Source organism: Callorhinus ursinus, unplaced genomic scaffold (genome assembly GCF_003265705.2).
Source record: "Callorhinus ursinus isolate GAN/ISIS: 27379988/994484 unplaced genomic scaffold, GSC_fseal_2.0 scaffold10, whole genome shotgun sequence".
Classification (NCBI taxonomy): Eukaryota; Metazoa; Chordata; class Mammalia; order Carnivora; family Otariidae; genus Callorhinus; species Callorhinus ursinus.
Genome location: NW_027397072.1, coordinates 52,976,382 through 52,993,899, shown reverse-complemented (window position 1 = coordinate 52,993,899; position 17,518 = coordinate 52,976,382). Strand labels below are relative to the sequence as shown.

The 17,518-nt window shown below is 43.6% G+C and overlaps 1 protein-coding gene and 1 long non-coding RNA gene across 35 annotated transcripts in view; one reads left to right on the top strand and one right to left on the bottom strand.

Moving 5' to 3' along the window:
• The window catches only part of ASPRV1 (aspartic peptidase retroviral like 1), a 108,398-nt gene that overhangs the window by 65,191 nt on the left and 25,689 nt on the right, over positions 1–17,518 (bottom strand). For 23 of the 34 annotated variants that reach the window (XM_073897587.1, XM_073897579.1, XM_073897580.1 and 20 more), the window contains 4 exons: positions 13,232–13,367; positions 11,142–11,340; positions 10,405–11,038; positions 4,394–4,500 (listed from right to left, as the gene is read on the bottom strand). The gene's annotated coding sequence lies outside the window, so the exon portion shown is untranslated. Of the gene's footprint in view, positions 1–4,393; positions 4,501–10,404; positions 11,039–11,141; positions 11,341–13,231; positions 13,368–14,897; positions 15,488–15,519; positions 16,715–16,965; positions 17,043–17,518 lie in introns of those variants that run through there. The other 11 variants (XM_073897588.1, XM_073897598.1, XM_073897603.1 and 8 more) reach the window with 9 other exon arrangements.
• On the top strand, positions 100–7,768 carry LOC112821183 (uncharacterized). Its single transcript, XR_003207366.2, has 3 exons — positions 100–223; positions 953–1,052; positions 5,762–7,768. It is a non-coding gene; the product is annotated as an uncharacterized lncRNA (long non-coding RNA).

Sequence of the window (17,518 nt, the reverse complement as noted above, 5' to 3'; positions counted from 1 at the left end):
TTTATTTATTTACTTGAGAGAGAGGGTGCAAGAAAAAACAGGAACAGTATGGAGGGGCAGAGGGAGAAGGGGAAGCAAACTCCCCGCTGAGCAGGAAGCCCAATACAGGGCTCCATCCCAGGACTCCAAGATCATGACCTGAGCTGAAGGCAGCTGCTTAACCACTGAGTCACCCAGGTGCCCCAAAAACTCCTCTGAACCAGTTTGTCATCTACTTTTTATGGTATTTGTTTTGCCTTTTTTTTTTTTTTAAGCTAATACATTGCACTTTTTCCTTTATAGTTCCTGCCTTGGGTGCCATACTAAAATAACTATTTTCAGGGTACCTGGGTGGCTCAGTCGATTGGGCATCTTTCTTTGGCTTGGGTCATGGTCTCGGGGTCCTGGGACCAAGCCCCACGTTGGGTTCCCTGCTCAGTGGGGAGTCTGCTTCTTCCTTTCTCTCTGGCCCTCCCCCCTGCTCATGCTCTCTCAAATAAATAAAATCTTTAAAAAATAAAATAACTATTTTCAAGTACACTTATTACTTTAGTTTTTGTGTTAAAAAACTTTAATCCATCTAGAATATGTTTTGCTAGAAGGTGAGAGGGATTTTTTTTTTAATGGTTAGACATTTACCCTAAACACTATCCTTTCCCACTAAAACCTAGATCTGTTTCTGGACTTTCTAATCAATTTGAGCTCTGCTCACCAACAAAAATTCTTATTTCCAGGGCACCTGGGTGGCTCAGTTGGTTAAGCGTCTGCCTTCGGCTCATGTCATGATCCCAGGGTGCTGGGATGGAGCCCTGCATCAGGCTCCCTGCTCGGTGGGGGGCCTGCTTCTCCCTCTGTCTGCCACTTCCCCTGCTTGTGCTCTCTATCTCTCTGTCAAATAAATGAATTAAAAAAAAAAATCTTTAAAAGAATTCTTATTTCTAGTTGGAATATTTTTTTTCATTGCCCACAACAGGTTTTATGTAGACTGCTACCTATATACACAATGTTGTCCTTGCCTGGAACATCGTCTTATCTTCCCTCCACAGATCCTTCAAAGCAAAACCATTCCTGAGGTAAGAAGTAGTAAATGCTCGGGTACCTGGGGGGCTAAGTTGGCAGAGTGTGCAACTCCGTATCTCAGGATCATGAGTTCAAGCCCCACATTGGGTATAGAGCTTACTTAAAAAAAAGAAAAGAGAAAAAGTAGTAAATGCTATTTAAAACAAGAAATGTGGGCATGTGGGTGGCTCAGTTGGTTAAGCATCTGTCTTTGGCTCAGGTCATGATTCCCAAGTCCTGCGCTGGGCTCCCTGCTCAGCTGGGAGCCTGCTTCTCCTTCTCCCTATGCCCCTCCTCCCTGCTTATACACTTGCTCTCTCTCTCTCTCCCCCCCCAAATAAAAATCTTAAAAAATAAAAATAAAAAGATAAAAATAAAACAAGAAATGCCTTTCTAAAAAAATTTTTTATTTACTTATTTATTTTAGAGAGAGAGAGAACATGGGCAGGAGGGGCAGAGGTAGAGAGAGAGAGAATTTCAAGTAGACTCCACATTGAGCTTGGAGCCTGACATGGGGCTCAGTCTCACAACCCTAAGCTCATGACCCTGAGATCATGACCAAGAGTCAGATATTTAACCGACTGCACCACCCAGGCGCCCCAAACAAGAAATGCTTTCAAAGGAGATAAATAATGTAAAAGAACACATCAGAGCTTCTACAAATACTTTGTGCGGCTAAAGAAGAGGATGAACTTTTTACTCAGCAGACCCATTCCAGTGGGCTTTGGACATACGGAGGGAAGTCTGGAAGAGAGGAGAATTCAATTGCTTCGCATAATAGAGTAAGAAGTATCTGGAATGCTTAGTGGCAATAGAGTTAGGAAGATTTAAGAGGAAAGATATGATTATAAGAGGCCAAAGCCATACACATGGGTGATATGAATAATGATGAAATCCTAATGGAGAGGTAGACAAAAATACTTTAAGGGACAGTGATAGCCAGTATTAGAATTTAAGTTGCTTGCTTTGTGGCAATGTAAAACACTCTACATTACCCTAAATCTTTAATAAAGTCTGCTATACACACAAAGGCTTTACCTGGGAGATATCTGAGTTCTACATCTGGGTGAATATGGATGGAAACAGGAACAGCATGCTTGAGATGGTAAGGCCATCTATAATCTGAACTAATTTAGTGGAAGCAAGAGCTCAAAATTAGAATGACCATAAATACATGAGCTCCCAGGAATTTGAAGAATCTGGGTAAAGGAATCAGACTCTCTATAAGCTGTAGAATGACACTTTGAGCCAAATTTTTAAGGGAAAAGACGGTTCTAGCTAACTAATGCGATACATTAGGATACTCAATCCTCAGAAGCTTTTAAAAAGGACCAAACTACATAAGGTTCAGTGGTAATTCACAGAAGAAACCAGTGGAGGAGGTGCAATTACACATGCTCCTGTAGAGGTGTTCTGGTCCCTACCCTACTTAGTGTGTCCTTGGTCAACTCTCATCTCTTCCATGAAGCTTTCTCTCAAGGTTTCAGCTCTCAGATGATTCTTTTCCAAAACTTCCATTTTACCTAGAATCTGAACCTCAGTGTAACCTTTAATTGTTTTTTTCCTATTTGTTAACTTCTCTATTGAATTCAACTATAGATGCCTTGTAGACAAGAACCCCAATAAAAAGAGAGAGAGAGAGAGAGTGTGTCCACATGCACAAGCAAGGGAGGGTGGGAGGGAGGGACATTCTAAACATCTTACATTACACTCAGAGCCTACTTAATTCCTGGTGGGGAAATAGTGGAAGACAGTGATGCAGAAGCAAGTTTACTAATGACCCTGGATAGTGATACTCCTACGAACAAAGAAGGAGGAATAGGAATAGGAAGGAACAGAAGAAGAGGGGGAAGAGGATGGCATAATGAAAAATAGAATTTGGCTTGAGACATGCTGAGTTTGAAATACCTAAGAGCCACCCAGGTTATGATGGTAATAGTGTTTGGCCATCATGAATCTGGAATGCAGAAGAGAGATTTAGGTTGGAGAGGGAGATTTAATTAAGAGTTTCTGACGTATCAGTGGTAGCTAAAACCATAAGCACAGGTGATATCACCCAGGGATAGTATATAGACAGAGGAGAGGAGGAGGCTAAGGATAGAATCTTGGGAAATGTCTTCACGTAGGAAGCCTGTTGGGGAAAACAAGCCTTCTACAGTTATATGAAGTTACAGTTAACACATCTATATAGTTATGTGCCAACTAATACTTATAATAGATGGACCAAATAACTGGCTCTATCAAAGACCTCTAAATGCCCATTTCAAGCCCTCTTTCGATCTTCCTGTAAGTGAGCTCACTCCCTGATCTTCAGTTAAAACTGGAGCATTTCATAGGAAGTGGCAGGAATGGACATGGGCCCTGGACCAAGGCCCCTGTGGTGGGGCCTGTGGGTAGGAGGATGCTAATTACTGGATGAACATCATACCTAAGGGCAGGATCAAAGCTAAGCCTTTGCATATAGTTTGTTTCATGATTAGCTCATCCAACTGAGTTAAAGTTGGCCAACCAAAGATCTCACTCATGACAGTAAAGGCACATACATACATCAGGGTCTCAAAAGGACCTAAAATTTCTTAATCAGGAGTCTTAAGAGATTTCTGTCTGCTTCAAGTGGTCTTTTCCTGGCTGTCCTGGTTGAGAATGGCATACAGAGGAAGCAGCTAATTTCCTCTTTGGTTACCACCTCTGCCAGCTGGAGCTCCTGGCACTTGGTCACCTACCCTGCCAGATTTAAATGATCTCCACCTGCAAGACTGCCCTGCCTACAGTGCATGGGTTTATCTCCATTGAAGGGTTGAAAAAAATAATAGTCTGGACTACCCATGAGCTATAAAAGAGGGATTTCACAGGCAAAGCAGAAAATTTACAATGCCATAATCATTCCGTAAGAATGAGCTCCATCCCACTTGGCACTGATCCCATATGTGAAGTCGAAATCCTGAACTAGCAGTGAGACTTGAGACTGATGCTGAGATGAATACTCCCAAAGTGAGAAGGAAGGGGTGCTCAGGAGAGCCAGAGAAATCCTGGAAGAGGTAAAACCTGGGGAAAGCAGCCTCAGAAGCTGATGATGGCATCATCCCATTCACTACTTCCTGTTTTAACTGGAGGAAGGAGGAAGATCTGAATGGGGGAGAAAGAATGTAGAATCCCTACCTCTTCCCCACCTTAGAGCTACACTCCAGATCAGAGCTGTCCTTATGCAGACAACACACAGTTAGGTAATCAAACACATGATGTGATTCCAGCAGAAAGACGTAAATACTAGGTGCTCAGTAGGCATTTATTGAATGAAGAGACCAAAGAGATTTCCTACCCCCAAATAGTGTTTTTTCACTGACTGTGACATTACCTTCACCTGGAATTCCTCCATTTGATGTCCATTCCTTTAGGATAAAGCCGCATATTTTCCAAAACTGTGCTCTACCAAACACCATATTCTGTGAGATCTTAATATTCCTTCAAAAAAAAATTGTTCTTTAGTTAAATAAGTTTGGAAAATGTTATATTCTCTCCCTTTTGAAGCTTTATAAATGCATATTAAAAGCTGTCTTTGAGGCAGAGGCAGTTGGAGAACTACCATGAAATTCAGGACAGGGCCCAACTAAGCTAAAAAGCTTGTTCCAGAAGTACAGCTGAGCAGACTAGCATGACATCCAATTAGCCCAAAGAGTTGCAGGCAGAGTTCAGGATAGTCAACAACTGGGAGATCTGTGCATGGGCAAGACTCTATCCACAGAAGCCTAGATGCAAGAAAAGTCTCTAGTAGGGGCAATGGCGGAGGGGGGGAGTCTCTAGTATCAGAAGGGAACTGGCCTGAGAGAGGCTGGAAAGCAAAAACCCCAGCCTCTGGTGAGGGGCTGACAGCAGAGTTATAGCCCTAGACAAGGCTAGAGGGTCCAGGCAGGGCAATTGGACAGAGCTTGATCCTCTTACGAAAAAGCCAAAATAAATGTGAGATGGAGGAGAGGCAGAGAGTAATGGACAGAGCTGTCACTCACAGTACAGTACACCTATCCAGGAGACCCCCTGCTGGGGGCACTGGCTCCAAAATCCTGGTGATCAGCAGATCTAGCTACATCACTAGATCTTCTGCATGGGGCTATGATGGTTGGGGAGAGATGAAGGGGTATATTACGTCCAGAAACTCTACAGAGTTGTGCTAATTCCACTAAGGAGGGAGGTCCAGACCCTGTCAAACTTCAGGAGGTGAGGGGTGGAGACCATTCCTAGAATAGCCTTCTAGGGAAATGTGCTGGAAGGACCCCAGAGGCCTGAATGGAAACCAAAAGTCTGAGCTAAAACAAAATGCTCTAGACTTAGGGTAGGAACGTGGACAGAGTAGAAGTTCAAGCCTGAAGTGAAGGGCATCCATGAACCCAACTGTGAGGAGCTGGAAAAGGCACTGAGATTTGAGTTGCTTCTGTCAAAGACTTCCCCAGGAGTCTTTGTGAATTCTCTGTGAGAATTCAGATCACAAAGGCTGTTGGAAAGCAGTGCTAGATGAATGATGAAGAACAGTCAACTAGAAAGGCTCTCTTTGCAGGAATTCAGGCCAAAAAAGTTGTAGATCTGAATCACAGATGCTATTCGGGCAGCCTCTGGATTAGCTATTTTGGCTCCAGAAAGTTAGTGGACAAGAGGGAACCGTACCTTTGCGTGGACACCCCAAATGCTTTGTCATTGCTTTTGACATGGCATATTTGGCTTTCTGGTTAAGCCCTATCTCAGCACAGCACATTGGGAAATCAAAACCAGAAGTTGCCTGCGACCAGCAGCCTCTGAGGAAGTGCCCTGCCCATGTTGTCATCAGCAACCTCTTTTGCGCCACCATTTCACATCACTTCTGGGAAGCTGCCTCCCACTTCCTAAGATCTGTGCCAGTCTTGTCTGAGGACATCACAGCAAACCACAGACCCAAAGGTCCTGCACTCCTTGTTACATTCTGCCTGTCAGCTGTTCTCCAGACAACATCATGCCTGAATAGCCAGCATGCTCATGGGAAGTCTCTCCACCCAACACGCCCTCTTGGAATCATCCCCATCAGCCTCCATCCCCATCACCCTCAGCTGCTTGTCTTCTCAGTCAAAACTGTAAAGAACACAAACTGTTTCTTTAGGGACCCAACTTCTCTTTTCAGGGCCTTTATCTCAAACTCAGTTTCTCCTTCCTGTCCCTTTGACTAGGGCAGAGTGCCCTTTCTTCTCTGTCCCTTAGTTCAGTTCTCAGAAATCAATCACATACACTCATTCACACCTCCACTTACATGACCAAAATGCTTCACAATCAGACCCCTTCCTGGAGTCTCTTCATTTTTAATAGGATCTTGAAGACTTAAATCAAGGGAAGTAAATTTCACTTGTGGAATTCCAAGCACTAGCAAAGAGCTGAAGCAAGTCTTTGAGGGGCAGTACACATTCTTGGTGCCCCTCAAATTATACCACTTGACAGTCCAGCCTTGTCTCTTCTTATTCCATCACCTGACACACTCAAGCTGTCTCCTCTGCCAGCCCAGAAGCCAGGCTCCCCTGGACCTGGGCCAGCACCCAATGCCATCTGGTCTCCCTTAGAAAGGCAAAAGAGAGACACCTCTTGTTTACTCAGTCATAATTCACTGTAATAGTCACATAACAGGTGTCACCAGCTCCAGAACATACAGTAAGGGCACACCACACCCTCACCTCTGCCCCCATCATGGCTTACTCCTTGGGACAAATCAACAAATTTTATTTGGAGAATAGGACAGGGCCTCTTAAGCAGTAAACCAGAGTTACCAGTGGTGTTTTGACACTTGTGGATTACACTGCAATGAAAACTTAGAGGTAAAGAACAAAGGCTTTTTTTTAAATCCTCCCCTACAGCCAACTGGTATCCTTCCCACATATGTTGTTGCAGCATCTCTATATATAGAACCTAGCATTCTATAAACAGGTTGCTCTGGCTAAACATGTCTCAACGAGTAAAACTGTGAGGTAGAGAAAGATGTCATCTCTCCATCTTCTCTCCTTTCCCTAAATCTTGTCAGAGACAGAAGAGCTCTGTGAAAACAGCATGGGTTTTGGAACTGGACAGACCTGAGGAGAAATAAATCCTAGCTCAGCCTTTTATTAGCTGTCTGACCTTGGACAAGTTACATAACTTTTTTGACTTTCAGCTTGCCCATGTGCAAAAGTGAAAATGATACTTCATTGGTTTGCATTATGATAATTAAATAAGAAAATATATGAAAAGCATCTAATATATGTCTGGTTCTCCAGGGATAGGAGTTTGTTCTCCCCTATCTGGCTCATCATGCACCTTGGTGCCCTAATGTTACTCTCTGGCTGTCCAAGGCCAAGGTGTGTGCCCCACACAAACCTAACCCTCTTTTCCTAAACCCTACTAAAATTCCCATCCCTTAGAATAACTGATCTAGGGCCGCCTGGGTGGCTCCATCGGTTAAGCGTCCGACTCTTAATTTCAGCTCTGGTCATGATCTCTGAGTCCTGGGATCAAGCCCCACATGAGGCTCCCTGCTGAGCAGGGAGTCTGCTTGTCTCCCTCCCCCTACTCCTGCACACTCTCTCTCAATAAATAAATCTTTAAAAAAAAAAGAATAAATAAATAAAAACCAAAAAAAAAAAAGAACTGATCTAATTACAACACCACTAAAAGGAAAGCAATTCTGATGAAATAAATTCAAGTAAAATGTAGATGATATTAATCTTATATTAATTCTGCGGGGGAGGGGAAGGATTTCTACATTAAAAAGAAGAGCTAGAGGAGTGCCTGGCTGGCTCAGTGCACATGCAACTCTTTTTTTTTTTTTTTAAAGATTTTATTTATTTATTTGAGAGAGAGAGAGAATGAGAGATAGAAAGCACGAGAGGGAAGAGGGTCAGAGGGAGAAGCAGACTCCCCGCCGAGCGGGGAGCCCGACGCGGGACTCGATCCCGAGACTCCAGGATCATGACCCGAGCCGAAGGCAGCCGCCCAACCAACTGAGCCACCCAGGCGCCCCCACATGCAACTCTTGATCTCAGGGTTGTGAGTTTGAGCTCCACACTGGGTACAGAAATTACTTAACAAAAACCTTTAAAAAGTTTTTAAATTAGGGGTGCCTGGGTGGCTCAGTCGGTTAAGCGTTGGACTCTTGATTTCGGTTCAGGTCATGATCTCAGGGTGGTGAGATGGAGCCCCACGCTGGACTCTGTGCTCAATGTAGAATCTACTTGACATTTTCTCTCTCCCTCTCTCTTGCCTCTCCCCTCACTCACTCTCACCCTCTAAATAAATAAAATCTTGGGGCGCCTCGGTGGCTCGGTCATTAAGCGTCTGCCCTCAGCTCAGGTCATGATCCCAGAGTCCTGGGATCGAGCCCCGCATCGGGCTCCCTGCTCAGCGGGAAGCCTGCTTCTCCCTTTCCCACTCCCTCTACTTTTGTTCCTGCTTTTGCTCTCTCTCTCTCTCTCTCTGTCAGATAAATAAATATTTTTTAAAAATAAATAAAATCTTTAAAAAATTGTTAAAAAGAACTAGAAATTCAAATGAAAGAAATGACATCTAATGATGAGGCTCCCCTAGATCACAGGGGACCAATGTCAGCCTCTCTCTCTACAAGCATGGCCCACATCACTCTCTGTGCTGAAGATGAACCATCAGAGGTACAGGACAGCATCTGATTGCCAAATATCACACCTAAAATCAACAGGTCCAGAAAGGAACTTGGGAGCCTTGGCTATCGCTTCTGCTCTGGCCAGCACACACCCCTTCCTTAGCCAAGAAGTTACAGTGGTGCTTTTTTCCTGGGAGGTTTCCAACACTATTTTAAGCTCTTTGAAATGAAACAGCAACAGATTTGATTACAGTCACAGCTTTGGAATAGCCTGTAGAAGGCCTGGGCTCTACACTTCCAGAATACCTTGCTTCTCTGGTTTCAACAAAGCCAGATTAATACAGATGGCAGAGTGGGACTACGTCTTGACTTCTCAGTGATCCAGGAAGAAGGACCAAAGGAACATTTCTGGTCTGGACATACAGGATCACAGGAGCAGATTATTACAACTAAAAATGGCCCAAGTGTAATCACTTGGCACAATGTGCTATGCTGACTATAAATCACAATTCAGCATGGAAGTTCTCTGAGGTACTCTTTAGCAGTGTGCATGTTCTACTTGACTTTCTTGGCAAACCCCCAGGGAACCTGGGGCATTTAGGCTTGGCTGGGGTCTCAGGAGCCAGACACCCCTATGGGGTGAAAGGAACTGGCTGGCAACTTCAGCAGATGAAATGAAGAGGAAATGAAGGTGAAGTCCGAGGGGAGGAAAGGACTGGTCCAGACAGGATTATCCCAAAGCATGTGCTTAGAGAACTGGCAAAGAAGAGACAGTAATAGCAAATGTTTTAAATTCTATTTATCTAATTAGTCACCATGGTAAAAAACAGAATTTTGCTGGATTTTCCTTATACTTCACTGGATTTCCTTATACTGATTTTGTGTTTAATATTGTTTTTGAAATACATACTGAGGGCTGAAAATATGAGGGACATCATAATCTTTCTATTGCTTAGGCCTCTGAAGTTCTTAATCTGGTCCTTGGCTTTATCAAGAAGCAAGAAAAACCAGGATTCCAAAGCTTCAAGGTCAATATTCAATTCTTCATTCAATAAACACTTCTTGAGGAGCTAGAGAAGTGTCAGGTCTTTGCTCAGTCCTGGGATACAGCAGCAAACAAAACAAATATGGTTCCTGAGTTCCTGGAGCTCAGTCTAGTGAGAGTTAAGAATAAAAGCAGGAGGGGTGCCTGGGTGGCTCACTCGTTAAGAGTCTGCCTTTGGCTCAGGTCATGATCCCAGCGTCCTGGGATGGAGCCCCACATCAGGCTCCCTGCTCAGTGGGAAGCCTGCTTCTCCCTCTCCCACTCCCCCTGCTTGTGTTCCCTCTCTCGCTGTGTCTCTCTTTGTCAAATAAATAAAATCTTAAAAAAAAGAAGAGCAGGATTGGGGTGCCTGGGTAGCTTAGTGGGTTGAGTGTCTGACTCCTGGTTTCAGCTCAGGTCACCACCTCAGGGTTGTGGATTGAACCCCACCTCAGGCTCAGCGTTCAGCGCAGTCTGCTTGTCCCTCTCCCTCTTCTCCTCCCCCTGCTCATGCTTTCTCTCGTGCTCTCTCTCAAAAAAATAAGTAAAAAAAAAAAAAAAAAGAGTAAGAGCAGGATCCAAAGCAAAAAGTTCATATTGGAAAGAAGGCAAGATTCTGCAGCCAACAATGGGATGCAAAGGGAAGAGATCCCTTCTGGGATGCCAGCAAAAGAGGCCATGGGCAAACAAGAAGCTGTTCAGGGGGATGGGCTGGGTCAGATAACATCCTTATCCCCCCACTCACTTTGGCAGAGAAGAGAGCCACTGTGGTGTGTTGGGCTTATCAAGAACAGGTGACCAGGGCCCTCAGAGTCAATGCAGTCATGATGCTGCTCCTTCTCTGCTCACAGCCATGAACTGTGATATGTGTGACGTGAGCTGTGTGTGACATCCTGAAGCTCCAAAAACAACCACGACTTGAGTTGTCTACTGACAGAAATTCTAGGAAGTATAGCAGGCCAAAAATGGGAAGCATAAAAATAATTGCCAGAAGAAGCTAAGTGACCCTCCCCACAACTGTTACCCACATTTCTCTGACATTGCATGGAAATGAAAAATAAAAGCCTGATTTCACCTGGAAGAGTGGGGTCATGAAGCAATCTGCTGAAATGATCAGATTACAGCCAGAAGCCTCTGAGAGGAGTTTCTGCTTTAGGGCATGAAATGGGCAAGAATGGGGAAAGGCTGTGGCCTGCTGTGTTAGGTAAGGAGCCATTCCAACAGCTCAGTCCCAGCACTACCAGAAGGTGTGACAGCCATGGTGAAGGTGCCGAGCTGACAACTGCAACATCAGGAACTTCAGAGTAAGTGCACAGCCAGCAGAGCAGCGGCCTAGACAGATCTCAAAGTATCTGATCTCTCTGGGCCTGTTTCCTTATCTGAAAATGGAGGTAATAAAAGAGTATGTGTTGGTTTCTCAGGGCTGCTATAACAAACACTACAAAGTGGGTGGCTTCAAACAAAAGACATTTATTCTCTCACAGTTCTGCAGGCTAGAAGTCCAAAATCAAGGTTTCAGCAGAGCCATGCTCCCTGTGAAGGCTCCAGGGAAGAATCTTTCTTTGCCTCTTCCAGCTTCTGGTAGTTGCCAGTAATTCTTGACATTCCTTGGTTTGTGGCCGCACAACTCCAATCTCTGCTTCCATCTTCACACAGATGTCTTCCCTCTTTGTATCTCCCTCTTCATATAAGAACACCAGTCACTGGATTAGGGCCCATCCTAATCCACTATGACTTCATCTTAACTTGATTACATCTACAAGGATCCTATTTCCAAATAAGATCACATTCATAGGTTCTGGGTGGACATGAAATTTGGGGAGGACACTATTCAACCTAGTACAGAGCACCAATCTCATAAAAACCTCATATAAGTAAGGTGCTTGGAACAGTTGCTGGCACAAAGCATATGCCATGTAAGAGTCAGCTACCCTTCTTTGACATCTTTGGCAAATGATAGCTGCCATGGGATATATGAACACTCCGTCATATAGGAATCACTCTCCCTCCATCTTGAATTAGAGGGAAGAAACTAGATGGGACAAGAGTTCCAAAAAAGAGCTGATGAGGGCACAGGTAGAACACAATGTGTTCATTACCATTCGATACCCCCTCATCAATACCCTACCAATACTCTCAGGCTGGAGTGAGGAAATATCCACTATAATCACTTCATTTGTTTTTTAAGAACACAAAACTTGGGGTGCCTGGGTGGCTCAGTCGGTTAAGCATCTGCCTTCAGCTCAGGTCATGGTCCCAAGGTCCTGGGATCAAGCCCCGCATTGGGCTCCCTGCTCCGCGGGAAGCCTGCTTCTCCCTCTCCCACTCCCCCTGCTTATGTTCCCTCTCTTGCTGTTTCTCTCTCTGTCAAATAAATCTTTAAAAAAAAAAAGAACACAGAACTTATCATTCCAAACTAACAATGGCCCCTTCAAAGCAGTCCTCAAACTAAGATCCATTTAGAAGAAGCCTCCAGAGAAGAGCCAGCAGAGAAGCTACCCTAGTGAATGCAGCAGTTTCACTGCTTAGTCAAACCGTGAGTTCTGATCCCAAACTGCTTTACATAGCATATTCATCCCATAGCTTAGCAACTGAATGACTGAGTCCAAACACGAAATTCATTCTCTGAAATGGAGACCTCCTATCTCGAGGATATCTTACTTTCAGATTAGGGGAGGGGAGAAAAGATTAAAGGCTCCTGGTCTTTCTTCTTTAATAAATAGGTCTGGGACAGTACACAAATGGAAAGAAATAGAGCCAGATCTCATCTGCTATCTTCATATCAAAATAAGTTCCAGAAGGATCAAAGATTTAAAGATTAAATTTAAAGATTTAAAAGCACGCATGCATGTGCCCACACACACCAAGTACTCAAAGAGAATGAATAACTATTTTTTATATTTTTGAGGTAAGGAGATATGCCTGTTCTAAATACTGGCCTAGCAGCAGGAAAAACCGTAAAAAAAAAAAAAAAAAGATTTTGACTACCTAAAAATGTAAAACTTCCCAAGAAAAAAAAATTGCATAAACACAGTCAAAAGACAAATGACAAACTAGGAACATTTCTGCTATATTATAGTCAACACTTTACCTCTTACAAGTCATTAAGAAAATATTACTGGGAAAATATGCAAAAGACATGAGTAAGTGGGGCGCCTGGGTGGCTCAGTCGGTTAAGCGTCTGCCTTCAGCTCAGGTCATGATCCTGGGGTCCCAGGATCGAGCCCTGCATCAGGCTCCCTGCTCCGCTAGAAGCCTGCTTCTCCCTCTCCCACTCCCCCTGCTTGTGTTCCCTCTCTCGCTGTCTCTTTCTCTGTCAAAAAGTAAGTAAAATCTTAAAAAAAAAAAGACATGAATAAGTGACTCAAAAAATATACCAAAACACATTTGAAAAGATGTTCAATCTTTTAATATAAAAAAAATTATTAAGTCATACTTATTGAGTGACATGTCTCCATTACTATTTGAAGCATTTTATTTAAATTAATTGACTTATTCTTCCTGAAACAGGTGCTATCATTATGCTTACCTTATCAAAGATGAAACTGAGAAAGAGAAATTAAATGACTTACCCAAGGCCACACAGTTACGGCTGAGTCAGAATTCAGGCCCCCGTAGGCTGGCTCCAGAGTCACATACCGTATCACATCACATCTATCAGAGTCACACTCTCAACTACCATATTATAGTGACAAGACCACTTTTCACCTGTCAGATGGGAAAGATGAAAAACATACAACCCAGTATTACTGACAGTGTAGGCACTCTCATGTGCTATTGGTAGAAGTTAACATTCCTAAGGGTAGTTGGTTCCATGAATCAACATTTTAAATGTGGGGGCACCTGGGTGGCTCAGTTGTTACACATCTGCCTTTGGCTTGGGTCATGATCCCAGGGTGCTGGGATCGAGCCCCGCACTGGGCTCCCTGCTCAGTGGGAAGCCTGCTTCTCCCTCTGCCACTCCCCATGCTTATGTTCCCTCTCTTGCTGTGTCTCTCTCTGTCAAATAAATAAATAAAATCTTTAAAAAAAAAAATTTAAATGTGCATATCCTTTAACTGATCCATTCTATTTCTTAGAATTTATCCTAAGGAGATAAGTAGACAAGTGTACAAAGATTATATACAGGGTGTTTATCACAGAACGTACATAATAACAAAAATACTGCAAATAGGGGCACCTGGCTGGCTCAGTCAATAGAGTATGCAACTCTTGATCTCAGGGTCCTGAGTTTGAGCCCCACACTGGGTGCAGAGATCACTTAAAAAAAAAATACTGCAAATAAAAAGTCCAACAAATACACCAAAAGTCCAACAAGTTTGTTCATTCAACAAATATTTACTGAATACCAACCAGGAACTGTCCTACGTAACAGCTAGAAAGCAGTGAATAAAAAAAGAAGAAAAAAAAATCTGTCTTCATGGAGCTTACATTCTAATGGAAGGTATTGGGCAATAAACAAATAAGAAAAGTATAGAGTATATCAAGGGGTGTTAAATGCTATAGAGAAAAATAAAGGAGAGAAGGTAGACAGGAAAGAAAGGGGGTTTGCTACAATTTTAAGTAAGGGAGTCAGGGAAAGCCCCATAGATAAGAGATAAGATGAACAGATTAAATATTAAAAAATAAGGGCGCCTGGGTGGCTCAGTTGGTTAGGCAACTGCCTTCGGCTCAGGTCATGATCCTGGAGTCCTGGGATCGAGTCCCACGTCGGGTTTCCTGCTCAGCAGGGAGTCTGCTTCTCCCTCTGACCCTCTTCCCTCTCGTGCTTTCTATCTCTCGTTCTCTCTCTCTCTCAAATAAATAAAATCTTAAAAAAAATAAAAAATAAAAAGCATTGTGGTACATCCTCACATTAAAATATAATTTAGCCATTTATTCTACATTTATTTACATAAGGAGTCTACAACAAACTACAAAATGAGAGAAGATTCTCACCACACACACAAAAAACAGGGAACTATGTCAGGTGACGGATGTGTTAACCATATTGTGATAATAATTTAAAAATATGTATGTGTTTCAAATCATCATATTGTACACCCTAAACTTACACAATGTTATATGCCAATTATATCTCAATAAAGCAGGGGAAAAGGTGAAAAAAGATTACAAAATGGTATAAAGAAAAAAACAGTATTATGGTATGATTCCATTGATATGAAATTACATGTGTATACATGCTTATGCCTTAAATGGCATAGAGGAACAACACAGGAAGAATTTGATAATATCAACCAAGGGTCCGGGCTGACTGCAGACCAGTGGTGCCAGCAGTCTTTATTTGTTCTCCACCATGTTCATCCTTTTCCCCACACCTACACTTTCATCTATTTATTTCTTGGGGGGGAGGGGCAGAGGGAGAGAGAGAGCAAATCCCAAACAGGCTCCACACCCCGAGATCATGACCTGGGCTAAAATCAAAAGTCAGATGCTTGGGGTGCCTGGGTGGCTCAGATGGTTAAGCCTCTGCCTTCGGCTCAGGTCATGACCCCAGGGTCCTGGGATCCAGCCCCACATCGGGCTCCCTGCTCTGCTGGAAGCCTGCTTCTCCCTCTCCCATTCCCCTGCTTGTGTTCCCTCTCTCGCTGTCTCTCTCCGTCAAAAAATAAATAAAATCTTAAAAAAAAAAAAAGTCAGATCCCAATCAAGTGAGCCACCCCCTACACTTTGTTCCAGAAAGGATGTAAGGACCAAAAATCCACCTACCCCTACAAGTTCTTTAACTCTCCCCTTCCTTCCTCACCCTTCTCCCTCCTCTTTCCAGATGCCAGGCCAGTGATAGTGCAAAAAGGATAAAAGCTTAAGATCAAGGCAAGCTGAAGGGGCCTAAGAAGAATGGAGGGAAACCTCCATACACCTGGATGGGATTCCTTATTTCAGCACATGGGAAACAGATCCTAGGACACACACTTCCTCCTTGCAGATCTATAAGATTTGAAGCAAGGCTGGGACGCTTAGATGGCCCAGATGGTTGGGCGTTTGCCTTCAGCTTGGGTCTTGATCTCCAGGTACTGGGATTGAGTCTCATGTCCCATTGTCGGGCTCCAGCTAGGCAGGGGGTCTGCTTCTCCATCTCCCTCTGCCTCTCCTCCTACTACTTGTGCTCTCTCTCTCAAATGAATAAAATCTTAAAAAAAAAAAAAAAGATTTGAAGCAAGGCTATCTGATTCAGATTCCCTGTTTCATCTTCTAAACCCCAAATGCCTTGCAGGGCAGCCAGAGGTAAGACTGACTCTCAAAGGGAAGTGACTAGCCACAGCAGTCCAGAGCTCTGCCCCTGGCACACAAGTGCCTACATCTTCCTAGGAGAAGAAATGACACAGAGCTGAGCCCATTTTACTCCCTACTTTATCCCTTCCTCCACAGCTACACCACACAATCTATCCTGGCTAAGTTAAACTCATGTCCAATCCCATACACTCAACACCTTGCATGACTACCCTAGAGATTCACAGCCTTCCCTACTAAAATGCTCAAGCCTAGGTCCCTACCAAGAATGTTACCCAAGGTGACGTTTTCAGTCTGGGGTAAGGTTTTGAGTAACCTGGTGAACAGGGTCCAGATATACTTGCTGTCAGATATGTGGAAGCCAATTACACTTCTTGCCTGAACATAAAGCCACCAATAAGGAATTGGCAACTTCCCAAAGGTGGAATCCATGTTTTTATCCCCTATTTAGCCTGAGAGTAGGAGGCATGTGAACAGAGGCTGGGGACCTTAACAGTTTCAAAATATTTCTCACATACTCTCTGTCACCTCTTGGATACCAACAATATACAAGGCCCAGTGTTAAGAGTTTTCACATACTCTCACCAAAAACGACAAGTCACTTTAATCAAACATTCCTACCACATGCTACTAAGTTTAGGAAGTCTATGGCACATACAGGTCCAGTTGCCCTGCTGACAGTTGAATACCCAAGCTTGAAATTAGGAACAGGTCAGAAATCTGAGATTCTCCTCAGGGATACAAAACAGAAGTCTCATTACACACCATTAGGTCAACAGCCTTCATACCCCATTCCAGCTTCTGCTCTTTCCTGGGCTTTCAGCAGGGAACATCCCTCCAACACACACACACACACACACACACGAAATCCTCCAACACACTGAGTCTACAAGTGGAAGAAATTCTTTACTAGTAAAGAGAACAAGTCAGAGAAAATCCAAAAGCAATCATCTCTTTGACAGAGGAGCCTCTTTCTTTCTCTCTCCACCTCTCTCTTTTCTTCCTTGAATATGTAGTTACTGAGCAAGTTCTATTATGCTTGTCACTATAAGATATAATAAGATATGCCTCCCACCTTCAACAATTTACTCCATTTGAATATTATGCAGCCATCAAAAGGAATGAGATCTTGCCATTTGCAACGACGTGGATGGAACTGGAGGGTGTTATGCTGAGTAAAATAAGTCAATCAGAGAAAGACGTATCATATGACCTCACTGATATGAGGAATTCTTAATCTCAGGAAACAAACTGAGGGTTGCTGGAGTGGTGGGGGGTGGGAGGGATGGGGTGGCTGGGTGGTAGACATTGGGGAGGGTATGTGCTATGGTGAGCACTGTGAATTGTGCAAGACTGATGAATCACAGATCTGTACTTCTGAAACAAATAACGCAACATATTTTAAGAAAAAAGAAAAAGAAGAAGATAGCAGGAGAGGAAGAATGAAGGGGAGTAAATCGGAGGGGGAGACAAACCATGAGATGATGGACTCTGAAAAACAAACTGAGGGTTCTAGAGGGGAGGGGCGTTGGGGGATGGGTTAGCCTGGTGATGGGTATTAAAGAGGGTACGTTCTGCGTGGAGCACTGGGTGTTATGTACAAACAATGAATCATGGAACACTACATC